Genomic DNA, 16,601 nt, shown 5'->3' on the forward strand with positions numbered 1-16,601 from the left:
CGACATCACAACTTGCCCGAAACCTTCTCAATTTTTTTCCACAGCCTCCACATGCGATAACACGGCGCCTCAACAAGTTTCATGATTTTCGGACTTCGTTTGCATTTTATATAATTTAAAATCACATTTCCGGCAAGTACCTCGACATGTTACGTCAATGAGATGCTCGAGATTTCATGTGAGTTCCTGGATATGGCCTAAACATACCCTAAATATCATGAGTATCAATTTTTGGATGAACAAAGTCCATTATTCCATGTACCTGTAGTTCAAATTTGAAATATCCCAAAAAATTTGACGAAACGAAATAAACTAATGAAATATATAAAAAAAGTCAAAATTTCCCCAAATTTTAAAATAGAGTTTGAAATACTGTCACAAGGCTCCAGCAAAAAATTTGGGCCCAAAATAAAAAAAATTGTCGAGTGCCATGCGAGGCACTTGGCAAAGTTGAAAAAAACACTAAAACCCCACCGGCCCAACCCCCGCGCCCCCAGCCACCCGCCCACTCCCCCGCGCCCACCCTAGCCGCTACCACGTCCACCCCCGCCGCTGTCATGCCCTCACCGATGAGCCCCGCCCTCGTGCCCGCATGCGCCCGCGCGACACCGCCAGCCGCGCCCACGCCCGCGACCGCGCGCGCCGCCGGCCGCACCCACCCCCGTCGCCGGCTGTGCCCCGCCCCCAGCCGCCGGCCGTGCCCTGCCCCAGCAGCTCCCCGCGGCCAGGCCCCCCTCGCCTCGGCCGCCCAGAGGTGGCCGGCCTTGCCCGCGACCACGCGCGCCGCCGGCCGCGCCCGCCGCGCCCACCCCCATCGCCAGCCATGCTCGGCCCCAGCCGCTAGCCGCGCCCCGCCCCGACAGCTCCCCGCGACCCGGCCCCCCTTGCCTCGGCCACCCAGAGGTGGCTGGCTGGTGCCGGTCGGCCATTTCCAGCAGCAGCGGCCATGTCCCGGCCGTCCCTTCCCTGGCCGTGCCACCCGTAGGAGCAAGGGAGGTAGGAGGAGTAGGGGAGGAGGGAGAGAAGGGATGGGGAGAAGAGGAGGAAGAGAAGAGGAAGAAGAAGAGAGAAGGGAGGAGGAAGAAGGAAGAAGGAAGAAGGGAGGGAGGAGAGGAGAAGGGAGGAGGAGCCCCGGCCGATGTCCACGCCTCATTAGCGGTGGTGCCGTGCCCTCGGCGCCCCGCTCTCGACTCCGCCCACCATCAACAAGCACATTAGGTTTGCCCTTCCCTTTATATTCAAATCGTGCAATGGATGTCGGCCATCGAGCCCTTGTTAGTAGTAATAGTTGTTGTATGTGGTTTTCGGCCATCGAGCCGTTGTTTGTGGATGTTGGCCTTTGTGCCAATCTTATTTGCAGGTTTTTGAAACCTCCCCGTGCAGGGGAGGTTCTGCCGAAATTTTCAATTGTCACTAATGTATTGCCTTTTTATGCAGGAGGAGGCCCCGGTGGAGGGACCTCAGTGACCCCGACTGTCTTCGTCAGCGTTGCGGGTCTGCCTGCACCGCATCGTGGCGCCACTGCACCGACTCACCACAGCCCCGCTAGCCTAACCTCACCGGCACCCTAGGTATAACCCCTCTATCCGTATCATGGTCTTAGGTCGCTGATCCCAGTTAGGCGTCTCCTGTCCGAAAGAGATATGGTCAAAGTTATGTAGGTCTTTGCATATCTGCGAGCATTTCTGTTTCAGATTGTCCATGTTTTTTGGACAGCCCGTGGATGCATAGATGGGTTAGTTTCCATGGTCCGCTCCTATCCAAGATGGTGTTTCGGCATCACCCCCTTGTTGTTCTCTGGATACACACTCTCCCTTGTAGGACGTGTATCGGGAGAACAACGGGTAGGTGCTGCCAAAATTCCATCTCGGATAGGAGCGGAGCATGGAAACTAACCTCATCTACGGATCCACGGGTGGGATTAGGACCTATCCTCACCTATTAGAGAGTAGGGACACTACGTAGATGCAATTGATGGTGACTCATATGTGCTGATACGTCTGTTAAAGGATGGAGGACCATGAGTGGATGTACACGCTCCGAAGAGACGAGCACGATTACGACTTGCTGTTTATAGTCAAGGTCGAAGAATTCTTACAGCATGCATTCGGTGAGAGTGCTGGAGGCCATTCTCTAGTGGTTTGTCAATGCAACGGTTGTGACAACAGAAGAAGGAAAGATAGGTTAACCATGGGTAAACATATTGCAAAGTTTGGATTTACTCCGGGCTACCACCGATGGATCCACCATGGTGAAGCCAATCGTATCAGGGAGGAGGTGGTGAGACCATGGCTCAAGGCTTTCGATGATGATGCTGGGGTAGCAGACATGCTAGATGACATGCACCAAGCTCAGTTTGCTGAAGGACATGACAAGGAGGAGATGGAGGCTACCGCAGATGCCTTCTACCTGATGTTGGACTTGGCACAGAGACCCCTTCACAATCATACTAATGTTTCTTAGCTAGATGCCATTGGTCGCGTAATGGGGTTGAAGGCCGAGTTAAACCTAAGTTGAGAAGGCTTCGACAAGATGGTGGCCGTGTGGAGCAATATGCTACCGAAGACACACATTATGCCAAAGAACTTGTATGAGTCAAAGAAGCTCCTTCTTGCACTTAAGTTGCCATATGACAAGATACATGTGTGTCTAAAGGGGTGCGTCCTGTTTAGGAAAGAACATGCGGATGCAAAGTACTACCCGAAGTATAAATCCTCCAGGTACGTGGAGGTAGACTCAGGTGATGGCCAGAAGAGGCAGCTTAAGATCCACATGAGAGTCCTACGACACCTTCCGTTCCTGCCGAGGCTCCAACGGCTATTCATGACCAAGGAATCCTCGAAACAGATGACATGGCACAAAAATGGCACACGGTACAATCTTGAGAAGATGGTACATCCATCCGATGCTGATGCATGGAAGTACTTCAATTCACGGCATCCTCTCAAAGCAGAGGAGGCTCGTAATGTATGTGTCATGCTAGCAATAGATGGGTTCAATCCATATGGCATGATGGCTGCACCATACACATGTTGGCCTGTGTTCGTCATCCCCCTGAATCTCCCCCCCCCCCCCTAGCATCTCCTTTCAATGGCATACCGTGTTCCTATCGCTGATAATCCCTAGACACCTAGGGAGTAAATATGGGTGTCTTCATGGAGCCTGTGATAGATGACTTGATCGATGCTTGGGTCAAAGGTGTGTGGACATATGACCGAGCTATGAAGACTAGCTTCAAAATGCACGTCTAGTACCACTACTCCCTGCACGACTTCCTAGCGTACGGGTTAATGTGCGCCTGGTGTGTTCAGGGGAAGTTCCCATGCCCAATATGCAAGGAAGCTGTGAGGTTCATATGGTTGAAGAAGGGTGGCAAGTATTCGTCGTTCGGCAAACATCGTCAATTCCTCCCTCTTGACCATCCATTTAGAGAAGACGTCAAGAGCTTTACGAAAGGTGTCAAAGTGACAGACCCTAGACCGTGCTTGAGGACTGAGGCGGAGGTTCGTGCTCAGATAGATGCTCTCGTGCCCAACGAAGATGGTGGTTTCATGGGATATGGTGACCAACATATGTGGACTCATAAGTCCGGCTTGACGAGGCTCCCCTATTTCGATGACCTCCTACTGCCCCATAACATTGATGTCATGCACACTAAAAAAGAATATCGCCGAGGCACTTTGGGCAACGCTCATGGACACTGACAAGTCTAAGGACAACCCTAAGGCTAGAGTGGACCTAGCGACGTTGTGCGATAGGCCAAACCTAAAGATGTGGCCTCCTACAATAGGAAAGTAGTGGAGAAGGCCTAGGGCCCCCTATGTCTTGAAAATTGATCAAAGGAGGGAAGTACTTCGATGGATCAAGAATTTAATGTACCCTGATGGGTATGCAGCGAATCTGAGCAGGGGAGTGAACTTAGAGACTCTGCGAGTCAACGGGATGAAGAGTCATGACTACAACATATGGACTGAGCAGATACTTCCATTGATGGTTCGAGGCTATGTCCCTGAGCATGTCTGACTAGTGCTGGCAAAGTTGAGCTACTTCTTTCACCAGCTTTGTGCCAAGGAGCTATCTTCGACCGTCATTACAGAATTGGAAACTATGGCACCTGAGTTGGTCTGTGAGCTTGAGAAGATCTTTCCACCTGGCTTCTTCTTGCCGATGCAACATCTGATTGTGCACCTCCCAATCGAGGCATGGTTGGGGGGCCCATGCAGGCTCATTGGTGCTATCCAATCGAGCGATGTCTAAAGACTCTTCGCAAGAAATGTACAAATAAAGCCAGAATTGAGGCTTCCATTGCAGAGGCAAGCATTCGGGAGGAGGTTGCAAACTTCATGACATCCTACTACAAGCCGAACCTTCCTAGCAAGCATAATCCACCCTCTCGTTACAATGCTGGCGAAGTTGAATCGACCCTCAGCCTTTTCAAATGCCAACTAGGCAACGCAAGTGGATCGACCCCCAAGAGATTGGATCTAGAAGAGTGGCGCAGAATCACGCTATATGTGTTCACCAACCTTGTTGAGGTTGCGCCATTCATTATGTAAGTTCTCAACAAACTTGTTTCAATATGACGTCACTATTCTATATCGAACCCCATTGATTCTCTTTGGTATAGGGAATTTGTTCATCAAGAGTGGCATCAATCAAGGGATCCTACCCCGCACGAACATGATACCCTTCTTTCAGAGGGTGCGGGAGCTGGGAGGCCTGATTTCATTTCTTGGTTCAAACAAAAGGTCGTATGTTCGTCGATATTCCTTAGTAGCTCATATGTTCCAATAGTATAATGATGTATCATGCTTGAGCTTGCAGGCGCAAACCAATGCGTCCATGAGTGACGTGTTGAGACAGGTCGCAAACGGCTTCAAGTTAAGGGTGAAGTCATATACCGGTTATGACATGAACGGATATCCCTTCCACACATCAAGACACGAGCAGACTCGGCCCGGTCGGAAAACCACCAACAGCCAAGTTTTTACGCCGGGCACTAATGGTGTCGAATACTATGGAATAATTGAGGAGATCTATGAACTTGAATATGAGGGCCGGGTACCTCTTACTCCTATCATATTCAAGTGCCACTGGTTTGATCCTGGACAAACGAGATGGACCCCTCATCTTGGGCTAGTCGAGATTAGGCATGATTCCGTCTATAAAGAAAAAGGTGTCTATATTGTGGCTCAACAGGCCGTGCAGGTGTATCATACACCATACGCGTGCCAAGACAAAGACCATCTTAAGGGTTGGTCTATTGTGCACTAGGTATCTTCGCACGGTAAACTACCTGTTCCGAACAATGAAGATTACACCTTCGACACAAACACATATGATGGAGGGTTCTATCAAGCAGATGGGCTACAAGGGAGCTTTGAGATAGTCTTACCCAGTGTGATGACCGCCATGGAAGTAGACAATGAAATAGTTGATGACGAGGACCCTGGAGATGTAGTGCTAAATCCAAAGGACATTCAAATGCTTGAGCGATTCCATTTAGGCAAAGACAATAAAGAAGACACAGAACCTTCGGATAGTGTTGCCCATTTGGACAATTTTGACAGTGATGATGAGACCTATGAACCCAATCATGAAGATTATTCCGAAACCATGTAATACTATGTTTTTATTAAATTTTGTTATGTTTATTCATTTTGAACTATTTGACATGTATGTACTAACGCTTGTTGTTCATTCTTTGCACATTGCAGGTGACAGAACAAAGATGGTGGGCAACCGTTCACCGAGGTAGGTGCTCTCGGTGTACTAGAGGCTATGCCCTCCTGATGGAGGCGAGGGGACGTCTTCACCCCCAGCGGCGAGAGCAGGCCTGGGTCGCCCCAGCATGGGGAGGGGGAGGGGGAGGGGCTAGGGTCCCCCCAGGAGGGACTCGCCTCCTCCCCCAGCTCTCGACCAGCCGGAGGACCCGTCTCCTACCCCGGAGGACCACGTGGTGGCCATGGGCACGACCACAGACACTCCATCGGAGGACGAGGGGACTCAGCAGACGGAGGACAGTTTTGCTCAGTCGGCTCCCTACCTGCGAGGTCCCACAAGCCTTCCTCTGGTTCCGCTTCCTGACCGACGCCCACTGGTTCATCCTGTGGGAAGAAGGTAAGTAACTATAGATGTTATCACTAGTACTTCATATGATACGTTGAAAATCAAAAGAGAAACTGATAATTTTTCTTAATCACTTATGCAGGGGCTGGCTAGTTCTGTCGGGTGCTCTTGACCCCCCATGCACCGCCGCTACTGTCCTGGGATGTCTATGTAGGAAACACTTCCCCAACCTTGTGGACTTGAAAGAGGGGAGGTGGGAGCCAGCCTGGTCATGGGACAGGTACAAGCTCAGCTCGGATGACGAGCAGGACAACAAGCAGGAGCGGGTTTTGGCAGACTTTTGGGTAAGTGTCTCATAACATAGCTCAATACATCTCCTACATTGGTTAAGTCTTTTATTGAAATAATGAACGAATACATTGTGTTTGTATGCAGAGGTACTTCAAGGCCGAAGAAGGTCGAGAGACCCTGGCGGATCAGACGGCACACAAAGCCTATAAGAAGTACGTCGGCGACATGATTCACGAGGCGCGACTCTAGGCCCACGTCGACTACTACAGCTCCATCAAGAAAGAGCCCCTCAACAAAACCGGCGCAAGAAACGTGGCGCTGACCAAGGAGCAGTACCTTCAGGTACTGCTTAAAATTGATTTGTTTTGAGATTTAGTAGGTCCAGAATTGATCTTCTTATATATCAAACACTTGATGATGTGTAGGTGCCGGCCTCGTGCTGCATGTCGCATAGATCGGCATGGTCGAGGATCATGGACAGGTACCTTGACCCGGCGTACATCGCAAAGCACGAGCAAGGCAAGCGTAAGCGGGCACTGAGGACCAGTCCAACTCACCACCAAGGCAGCCGCAACCTCCCCGCATTCAAGCGGGCACTTGTATGAGATGTCATTTATCTATTCTAACGCTCAATTTTGCCTAATTTCTAATCATATTGCCGTCTTTCTCGCAGGAGGTGGCACACCCAGACGTGCTGGTGTCAGAGTTTGGGGCATGGGCTATGTCCCACATGGGCCTGGTGAAATCCGGTGTCATCTTCAACCCGGATGCCACTGCCCAGGCTTACTCTGACCCGAGCATCCACGCTAAGGTCAGAGACTATGCGGAGGTGGTTAGGGTGCTCCGTGGCTCAGATCACAATCTGAGCACTGAGCCCCTTGAGACAGAGGTGATCGTGAGGCTGGGGCAAGGCAAGAAGCATGCGTGGTTGTGGATTGCAGACGGTGCCAACTCCTCGAGCTCTGCACCCTCTCTCTCCGATGTGAGGGCACGGAGCACGGCCAGAAGCCTTCCCATACGTGCACGGCCTACTCCAACACTGTCACGGGTCGACGAACTTCAGGTAATTCCGGTTTCACTCATCGTACATTGAACGTTACACACATTGATCAAATTTGCAATACTGAAACATGTGATTGAAACACTGCAGCCCGAGCTGGCAGAGACAAGGGAGACGCAAGCGCACCTGACCGCAGAGCTGGAGGCCACAAAGAAGTAGATGGCGGACATGTATCAAATCATGCAAACCATCGGGCAAGCATCGGGTGTCCAAGTGCAGTTGCCAGCTCCAGCTCCGGTTCGACACTTCACTCCTGTGAGTATGAAAGTTTAATGCGTTCGTGCCGTTGGGATTGTCGGCCTTCGTGCCGTTGTGATTTTCGGCCTTCGTGCCGTTAGGATTATCGGCCTTCGTGCCGTTGTGATTGTCGGCCTTCGTGCCGTTGTTTCTTGCAGGTTGGAAACCTCCCCGTGCAGGGGAGATGCTGCCGAAATTTTCAATTTTGAGTCTAACATATGCAATCTCTTCTCTTTTGTGTAGCCTCCGTCGGCGGGTTCAAACAATCCCGCTACCGTGTCACCGGCGGCTGATCGCGTCAACCCTTCACCGCAGTTCAGTCCTTCACCGCAGTCTGGGGGGCCACACCTATAGTCTCCGTCGCCGTAGTAGGGATGTTGAACTTTGTGATGTTGAACATGTAATAATAAACTTGTGATGTTGAACTTTGGTGCATTTGTGATGGATTTTCGATGGATTTATTAAATATGCGTGTGCTTGTGATATATAATGCATGTTGGTGATATAGATGTGATGATTGATGTATATATATATATATATATATATATATATATATATATATATATATATATATATATATATATATATATATATATATATATATATATATATATATATATTGTCTGTTACAATGGAATGTAAAAATTTTTTTTGCAATTCTCGGGGTCTTTGCCGAGTGCCATGGGCAAGGCACTCGGCAAAGATTTTTCAAAAAAAAATATATAATTTCTTTGCCGAGTGCCTTGCCGCGGCACTCAGCAAAGTATTTTTTTAAACAAATTCAGAAATTCTTTGCCGAGTGCCTAAACAGGGGCACTCGGCAAAGAAATTATGTAAAAATAAAATAAAAAAACTTTGACGAGTGCCTGGGCAAGGGCACTTGGCAAAGTAATTTTTTAAAAAAAATAAAAAAAACTTTGCCGAGTGCTTGGGCAGGGGCACTCGGCAAAGTACTTTTTTTAAAAAAACTTTGCCGAGTGCCTGGGCTGGGGCACTCGGCAAAGTAATTTTTAAAAAAATAAATAAAAATTTGCCGAGTGCTGGGTCAGGCACTCGGCAAAATAACCGTTAATGGCCGGCGCCGCAATGGCCGAAAATATTTTGCCGAGTGCCGCCCCAAGCACTCGGCAAAATTTTTTTTATTTTGCCGAGTGCCCGGATAAAAAGCACTCGGCAAAGACCCTTTGCCAAGAAAAATTTTGCCGAGCGGAGTTTGCCGAGTGCAACACTCGGTAAAGCCTTTGCCGAGTGTAAAAACACTCGGCAAAGCCGCGGCCTCCAGTAGTGCATGCATGGGCTTTGTTAGAAAAAATTTAAGTTGGGATTTTTGGTTATTGGAAAACCTAGGTTGTTACAGGTACTCAACAAATCTTACCCGACCAAAAGAAAAGACACGAAGGGCATGCTGGCTTAAAGGAAAGATTGAAGCAAGAAGTAACTTTTGCAGAAAAAGCTTACTATGAGTGGATCCTTACTTTCAATGTTTTAGCTTCACATTAAGTCATTAGTAGTATCTAGTTTGCTTCTGAACTAGCTCAATCACTTCATTAACCATCTCATCTCATTTTCATTTCTCATCCACAAGTAACCATGTTTCATTGATTAACTACGATCTAGAGCAGAGAATCGAGTCTTCTTCTCCGAGAAGCAACGACGATTCGAATTGATTAAAACGTAGCTAGGGATTCCTTACCACATGACATATGCAGGTCCCAGACCTACATATATCAACCTTCACTCGGATCCTCCAAAACCGGAACGGGTTCACGCCACCTAAGAGCACAGTACTGCACCGTCCTACCCTATACCAGTAGGGTGGGTACACGCTACTCTCAACATCTCTCTACTCCCAGTTCGTGGTTGTCCTTTCCCATAATGGAATAGCCGAGATATTAGGCTTACCGGAGTATGTGGTCAGTACTGTAAAGTCTCGACTCACACAGGTCTATAGCGGTACGGTCCTCAATCGACACATGTGGAGCACTACATAGAGACTCCATTCTCAATGCAAGCTACCTGTCCGGTCTCAATTTAATATTATCATTTATCATGGTAGTAAAACCTATCATGGTATACTCCCAGTGTGTATGGGTGGGGCAGGGGTTCGGGGGTTTTCTCGATCTGCATGAGAAGATCTTCTTCTTAAGCTAGAATACCCGGGGGCTGTGTAGCCACCGCGGATCGAGTTTTTTCTTTTACAAACGTTGACATTGGCCCTTGAACTGTCCGGTTATTTGCTCAAGCAGAGGCCAAACTCGGCCAACAACCTCTATGAGTAATTTGGCTTGTCTGTTGAAATCTCTTGTATAGTATTGCACTATAATTAGTTGATTTATTCTACTGATGATTTCAAGGGAATTGACATTAGTGCTTGTGTCATGAATTCCATGTGCATTCGGGCCTGTGTTTCTACCGAAACGAGATTGGATCAAACTTGGCTTTTAGACCCATACCATTGCACTATGGAAGAAAAAACACTATATATATGTACAAATTAAACATTGAAGAGTTAAGTGCACACAGTGTGTGGTCGTGCCGGAATTTAATCAGCTACCATGACTGTCATCCCTTAACGCTGCTCAGGTTCGTGTTCCATCTCTTCCTGTATCTCGCCAGTGATGTCCTCGAGGGACATTCGTTTGGACTCTGGCAAAAAAACAGTGAATACAATGCCAACTAGGTTGCAACCAGCAAGCATCAGCAGTTTGAGTGGGATGCTGTCCCCAGCATAGAGGAACAACATTACTCCAACAATTGCTCCAGCCTTCCCCCCTGCACCGGCGATGCCATGGCACGTAGATCGCAGTCGTGTTGGAAAGATCTCAGTTGGCACAATGAAGGTGGTGGAGTTAGGACCAAAATTCGCGAAGAAGAAGATGCATCCGTACACGACGGCGGTGAATCCAATGGGCAAATGACTTCCAGCCTTTTTCGAGAAGTTCATGGCGGCTAAGACTAGGATAAAGATGGTCATTATGGCGAACCCCATCAATTGGATGGCAATACGTCCTATGCTGTCGACGAACATGATGGTGAAGAAGTAGCCTGGAAGGGTGTCACTGACTGCAATAAGCGCTTGTATCTTGGCAATTTTGTGTGTCTGCTCCAGTATGCCTTCCTTCTTTGCATCGCCAAACCAGCTGGTCTCAGCAGTGAAAATATCAATCATGAAAAGGTTCAGCGTGTAGAAGACCACATCAAGCATGAACCAGCACACCGTGGTGCTCAGGAGATGCCATCCATGGCGACGCATGAACATCTTCGAGAACATACCGAAGCTATCTTGTCTGGCAAGCATGTTCGCATCTTCTTCCTCGGTGAGGTCGTTGATGTCGATGTCTAGTACCATGTTCATATCGGAGACAGCTTGCTTTAAGTTCCTGCCAACTAGAGTGGTGTAGCGCGCCGTCTCGGGCATTCTCATGCGCCAGTAGAACGTGAGGAGAGCTGGTATGGCGCCAAACATTAGAACTATGCGCCACATGTAGTCAGCCGTTCCAACCATGTCAGCTGTGTACGTCGGTGTGTTCATGAAGCTCCCTGAGACTGTTAATACAACAACACCAGCAGCGAGATTTCCCAATCCCTGCAAGGAATATGAACATGTATGGGTGCATAGTAGGAAAAAATTATTAACTTGAATATACAAGTTAATTTGTTGGCATAAGTATTCACTCTATGGCCGGTTTGTATATATTACGCTATCATTCACCTGCATGGAAAATACAGCGGCCATGAACGCACCACGGGTCTTCTTGTTGGCATACTCCATCATGATAGTGGCTGATAGCGGGTAGTCACCACTCACCACCGATACCGAAGCCGAGCCAGAAGCGGAAAAAGCACAACGTTGTCACAACCGTCGTTGGCGTGTGGTGGAATGAGAGGCCGGAGGCGATGGAGCAGACAGCCATGAGTACAAGGGTGACGCCATATATGCGCTTCCGTCCCATGTTGTCACCAAGTACACCAAAGAAGAGCTGCCCGAACATGGTGCCAAGAAGCGCGATGCCTTTGACGGCAGCCGCGGCACGTTTAGGGAGCGAGCCAGGGTCGTCAGAGGCCGTATTGTGGTAGTAGATGCGGCCGAGGAGGTCGGTGACGAGGGAGATGCAGAAGAGGTCGTAGGCGTCTGTGAAGAAGCCGATGCCGGAGATTACCACCGCCGTGAAGTGATACCACTGCGTCTTCGCAGCGTCCAGCGCGTCGAGCACCCTGATCTGCCTGCGAGCCCTTCCTGGCTCACAGTCCACTGATGTCGTCACTGCCTTCTGGAGGCGGTGGAACATCATGCTGCCAAGGCCGTTCAAGTGCCACAACACGCTGCTGCATGAGTAGTTTCGACTAGCAGGTCACCTGGAATCTCCAGCTGAGAACATGGTACAATCTTTAACCTCGATCGACTGTGGTAACTAGCTATGCATATGGATAGAAAGTGTGCATGTTGTGACTATATAACTATATGCGGACAGAGCAAACAAATGATGGATGTTTGAGATTCCAAGGCAGCAAATGAGTATGACAAAACATTTCTTGTACGACAGCAAGAATATACGTATATCCAACACTTTTCTTGTACGGCAGCACGAATATACTGTTCTTAACCGTAGTTACGTCTGGGGACAACGCCAGCGTTCCTATTGTGATAAACAATGGAAAAGGGATGTGGAATTTAAAGAATTATCCATCTTCTAGATTTTTTTCTGATGAAACCGGAGGGGTGTGAACGCCTACTGAAAGTAACAACTCGTAATAGAATTCTTAAAAGATTTTTACTTACGTTTGTGATTTTGAGCTCATATTAGAAATGTTGTATACTCCCTCTGTCCCAAAACAAATACAATCCTCACTTCGCGAGCAGTTAAACAATTTTAAATTTGACCAAGTTTATATAGAAAAATACTAACATTTATGACACTGAATCAGTACCACTAGGTTAATTATTGAATATATTTTTATAATAAACATATTTAGAGATATAAATGTTAATTTTTTATAAGTCTGGTCAAACTTAGAAAAAGTTTGACTTACATAAAACCTGGAACAACATTTTTTTTGACGGAGGGAACACATAATATAGAACTTGAGTTTATCTTCCAAAAATCCAAAACTATATATCCTACACCCCACCTCCATCACCACCCCATTTCAAAATCATATCGTTGGGGCGAGGCCTTTCGACCAACGGATTTGCTAACAGAATAAACATTCTTTGTATGAATACCATTTTGGACAGGATTGATTCCGAAGGTTGAACTAAAGACGGTCGACCACTATGATGGAAAGAAGGCCGAAGACTTGGAGGGACCTTCGGCGAAACCATGAAGGCCTAATTGAAGATGGCTGACAGCTACGGAATGAAAATAGTCGAAGGCACTGAGGGACCTTTAACGAGGTCCGAGAAGAAGGAAGCCTTTGAGGGGTCCCCTTGACCTTCGAGGCGGCCACCCAATGGGACAGTGAACACATCCTTCGACTGCCTTAAGGGTGCCGACACGGTCGCAGGACAGAGATGGGCAGTGCCCCTGATGGAGAGAGACGCAGAGGCGGTGGTGGAAAGGAGAGCACATCCTTCGACAACCTTAAGGGTGCTGACTCGGTCGAAGGACAGAGATGGACAATGTCCCTGATGGATTGAGACACGGAGGCGGCGGCAGAAAGGCGACAGGGTCAAGGCGAGGGACTTTTTGGGTTAGAAGTCTAGTTCGACAAAGGCCCCTCGACAAAGGCTGTTGAAGGTGTAAAAGACGCTAAGGCCCTAGGATGTCGTTCTCTAGGAGGTAGAATATGCAGGAGTATGCCTTAGCTGTCTCAAGGGCATACTTGTACTCACAAAATATTGTAACCATACCATATACAAAGGAGGGCTCAGCCCCCAAGAAAAGAGAGAGAGCTTTTGTGGCTCAAAACCCTAGAAACTACCTCGGTATTCACATACTTTCGTGTAAAAGGCCTTTGCCCTGAAGTGAAGCCTTCGCTACCTAAGAGGAGAGCTGCAACGCGCACTTCCCGGGCTTGTCAGGACCCTCGATTCCCAACATTAGCGCCCATCGTGCTAGGCCAAGCACAAACCCACAATTAATGGAAGCAAAGAGAAAGACCTCCGCTCAGATCCAAGGGGAAACCTCCATGTGAGGAAGGCCCAAGCGCAGCACCCGTAGCACCTAAGCGAACCCTGAACCCTAGGTAAATGCAGAGGCAAAAAAAGAAGAAGAAACACCTGTGGCACATCAACCAGCAGCAAAAGGAGGGTCAAGGCAGTTCCCAACCTTCACCGCAAATCAAAGAGCAGCTCTCGCGTCCCAGCAAGCAACAAAGGTAAGGCAGCAACTAGTAGTCCTACAAGTAGAAATTCAAAGCCTACTACCAAACCACCCTCCATCAAACAACTCCAACCATCCCTTACTAGCTAAACAAAGCCAACACAACCTTCGGCCAAGCCCCCAGCTACACCCATCCTTCGGTACGCCAATCAGCCTCACGCCACCCCCAAAACCAATAGACAACAAATCTCCATTGTCCGAAGGCCTTCAAACCTCACCTTGGCCACCCACATATAAACCCATATCTTTGGCCAAGTTCAATGGACAAATAGACCCTCGTCAGTTCAAAATGAGCTTCGAAGTAGCTATAGCTCCGCCAGAGGAAATGACACAGTGCTCGCAAAGTCCTTCATCATTGCGGCAGAGGGGGATGCCCTGTCCTGGTACTCAATGCTAAGGACAAAGTCAGTGTATTTTTGGGAGGACCTCCGCGACAAGATAATCACAAACATCAAAGGATTTGCAAATGAATCCCTAACGGCCTCCAATCTCTTTCAATGCAAACAAAAGCAAGGAGAATCCCTCAAAGGGTATTATTAGAGATTCGTGCACCTCAAAGTACGAGCACCTAATGTACCCGAAGAAGTAGCAATCAAGGCTGCCGTCAAGGGCCTTGGCATTAGACCTTTTATAGGGCAACTGGCCCATGAAAAACCTTCATCCATAAAGGATCTGTATAACAAGTTTGAGAAATACTGCAGGTTAGACAACGACCTTTGCAAAAGAACAAAGGAGCAAAACAAGTTCAAGCAGCAATACCAAGCCCAAAACAACAAGCATCCACCCAGGGACAAGAGAATGCAAAGCCAACCCTAACAAGGCCTTGGCCAACAAATGTTAGGGTTCCTACTCTCTATGATTGAACATCTAGTTGAAGCTCCTCAATCTGGCATATGAGTTCCTACTCTCTATGGTCTAACTCCGTTGCCTGCCTAGCATCATGAAACACAGTCCTGATCCTAGCTGCCTCCCTAGTTTCAGCAAGGCGAATGACGTCATCCCTCTCAGCATGGACATCCTATAACTCAGCCTTAGCTGCATCTCTTTCAGCAACAGCATGGACAAACTGCCTCCGACGGGCGTCCAAGGCTGTCATATAATTACCTATCTCATTTTGAGCTGCTCTAACCGCCCTTCGGTGCCTAGGCACACGTCCTCGTGTCCTGCGCTGTCCAGCTTGTGCTCTTTGGAGCTCTTGCATACAACTGATGTAGCTATCCTGGCAAGAGTAAACATCCTCATAACTGCATACATGGCACTCATGGCAGCATTACTACTTCCTGCCCTTTCATCCCAGTCTCTTACCAAAGCATTACTACCTGGCTGGGTCCAAGCGGTCTGGGATGCATCCACTCGAGAGAAAGATCCAACAGGCCCATTGACAAGCTCATCACCAAATTCCTAACAGATTTCACTGAGAACTTCAAAGGCGGCCACTTGAGCACCCTCCCAAGTGGTCTATCCTACTAACTCGATACTCCATCCTTGCCACTAAGGATTGTCCACACGGGCGGCGATAGTAACCCGCATGTCATACCACCGTTGTCCCTTAGTTACCACTTCGCTCCAAAAATAGTGAGGCGGTTCAGCATACTCGACAGAGTGCAGTACCCTCCACACTAAGGTGGGAGTCCCAAACAATGTAAAAAAAGGTGTCGCTTACAATAGGGGCTCCTGGGGCTGCCATCTATAGCAAAAGGTTACAATTAAGTGAGACAACGCGATTATAGAAAAGAGTTACTTAACAATAAGATCAAGCAAGGGGGAGGAACAATGCAATGATATGAATGAATGATGTATCATGATGTATGCTCATTCCGTACATCCTCACAAACTTAGAAAAATAAATCCTAACGACATACGCGGTGGCATACATACGTTCTCTTGATATAAACGTAACTAAATGAGCTACACGTTTCGTTGTTAATGTACCTGCAGAAAATTCATTTCAGCCCAACCCAACAGTTATATGTACATAAAGGTAAATCTAGGCTCTAAATTGAATACCAAGGATAGCAAGATATATATTAAAGCAGTAAACTAAATACTTCCATATATATATCCCATATATATACTTTTGTATCAAAGCTACTCGATGATCAATACACTACCCACAATTAAATACGCACAATATATACATGCAAGCATGCATATACACCCATATCATAGCTAGCTCTCCCCGACCGCACGCTCACTTCTTGCGATCATGCCACTCATCAACTTACCTTCTTACCTGACTTAGAGGCATTTGATCCATACATTACCACTCAAGTGAGTGGCACCCATACAATAGCACGCCGTATGGACGATGAAAGTAAACCCCCCCCCCCATGTTAGTACTTAAATAGACACCTAATAGTCCTTAACTGGGCATAAAGGAGATGACCACGGCGCACTATTGTTTTAAGTTCAATCTTCAACACTCTAAACTTATTATTACAATTGTAAAATTTAAGTTTATAAAACAAAATCCTTTGTTTTAATGACACATGTGATAGGTTTAGTGTTGAATCCTGCTCTAATGCCAGCTATAATAGAACCGTTCAATTTATAAGAGCACAAGTACAATAGCAACCACCAAGGCAGTCAAACCATCACACTTGAGCCCATATAAATCTGGT

At 47.8% G+C, this 16,601-nt stretch overlaps 1 pseudogene; it reads right to left on the reverse strand.

The window, feature by feature from the left end:
- Positions 1-10,226: 10,226 nt before the first annotated feature.
- On the reverse strand, positions 10,227-12,009 carry LOC136491650 (probable inorganic phosphate transporter 1-8; annotated as a pseudogene).
- Positions 12,010-16,601: the final 4,592 nt, after the last annotated feature.

This window comes from Miscanthus floridulus, chromosome 11, assembly GCF_019320115.1.
Source record: "Miscanthus floridulus cultivar M001 chromosome 11, ASM1932011v1, whole genome shotgun sequence".
Lineage (NCBI taxonomy): Eukaryota > Viridiplantae > Streptophyta > Magnoliopsida > Poales > Poaceae > Miscanthus > Miscanthus floridulus.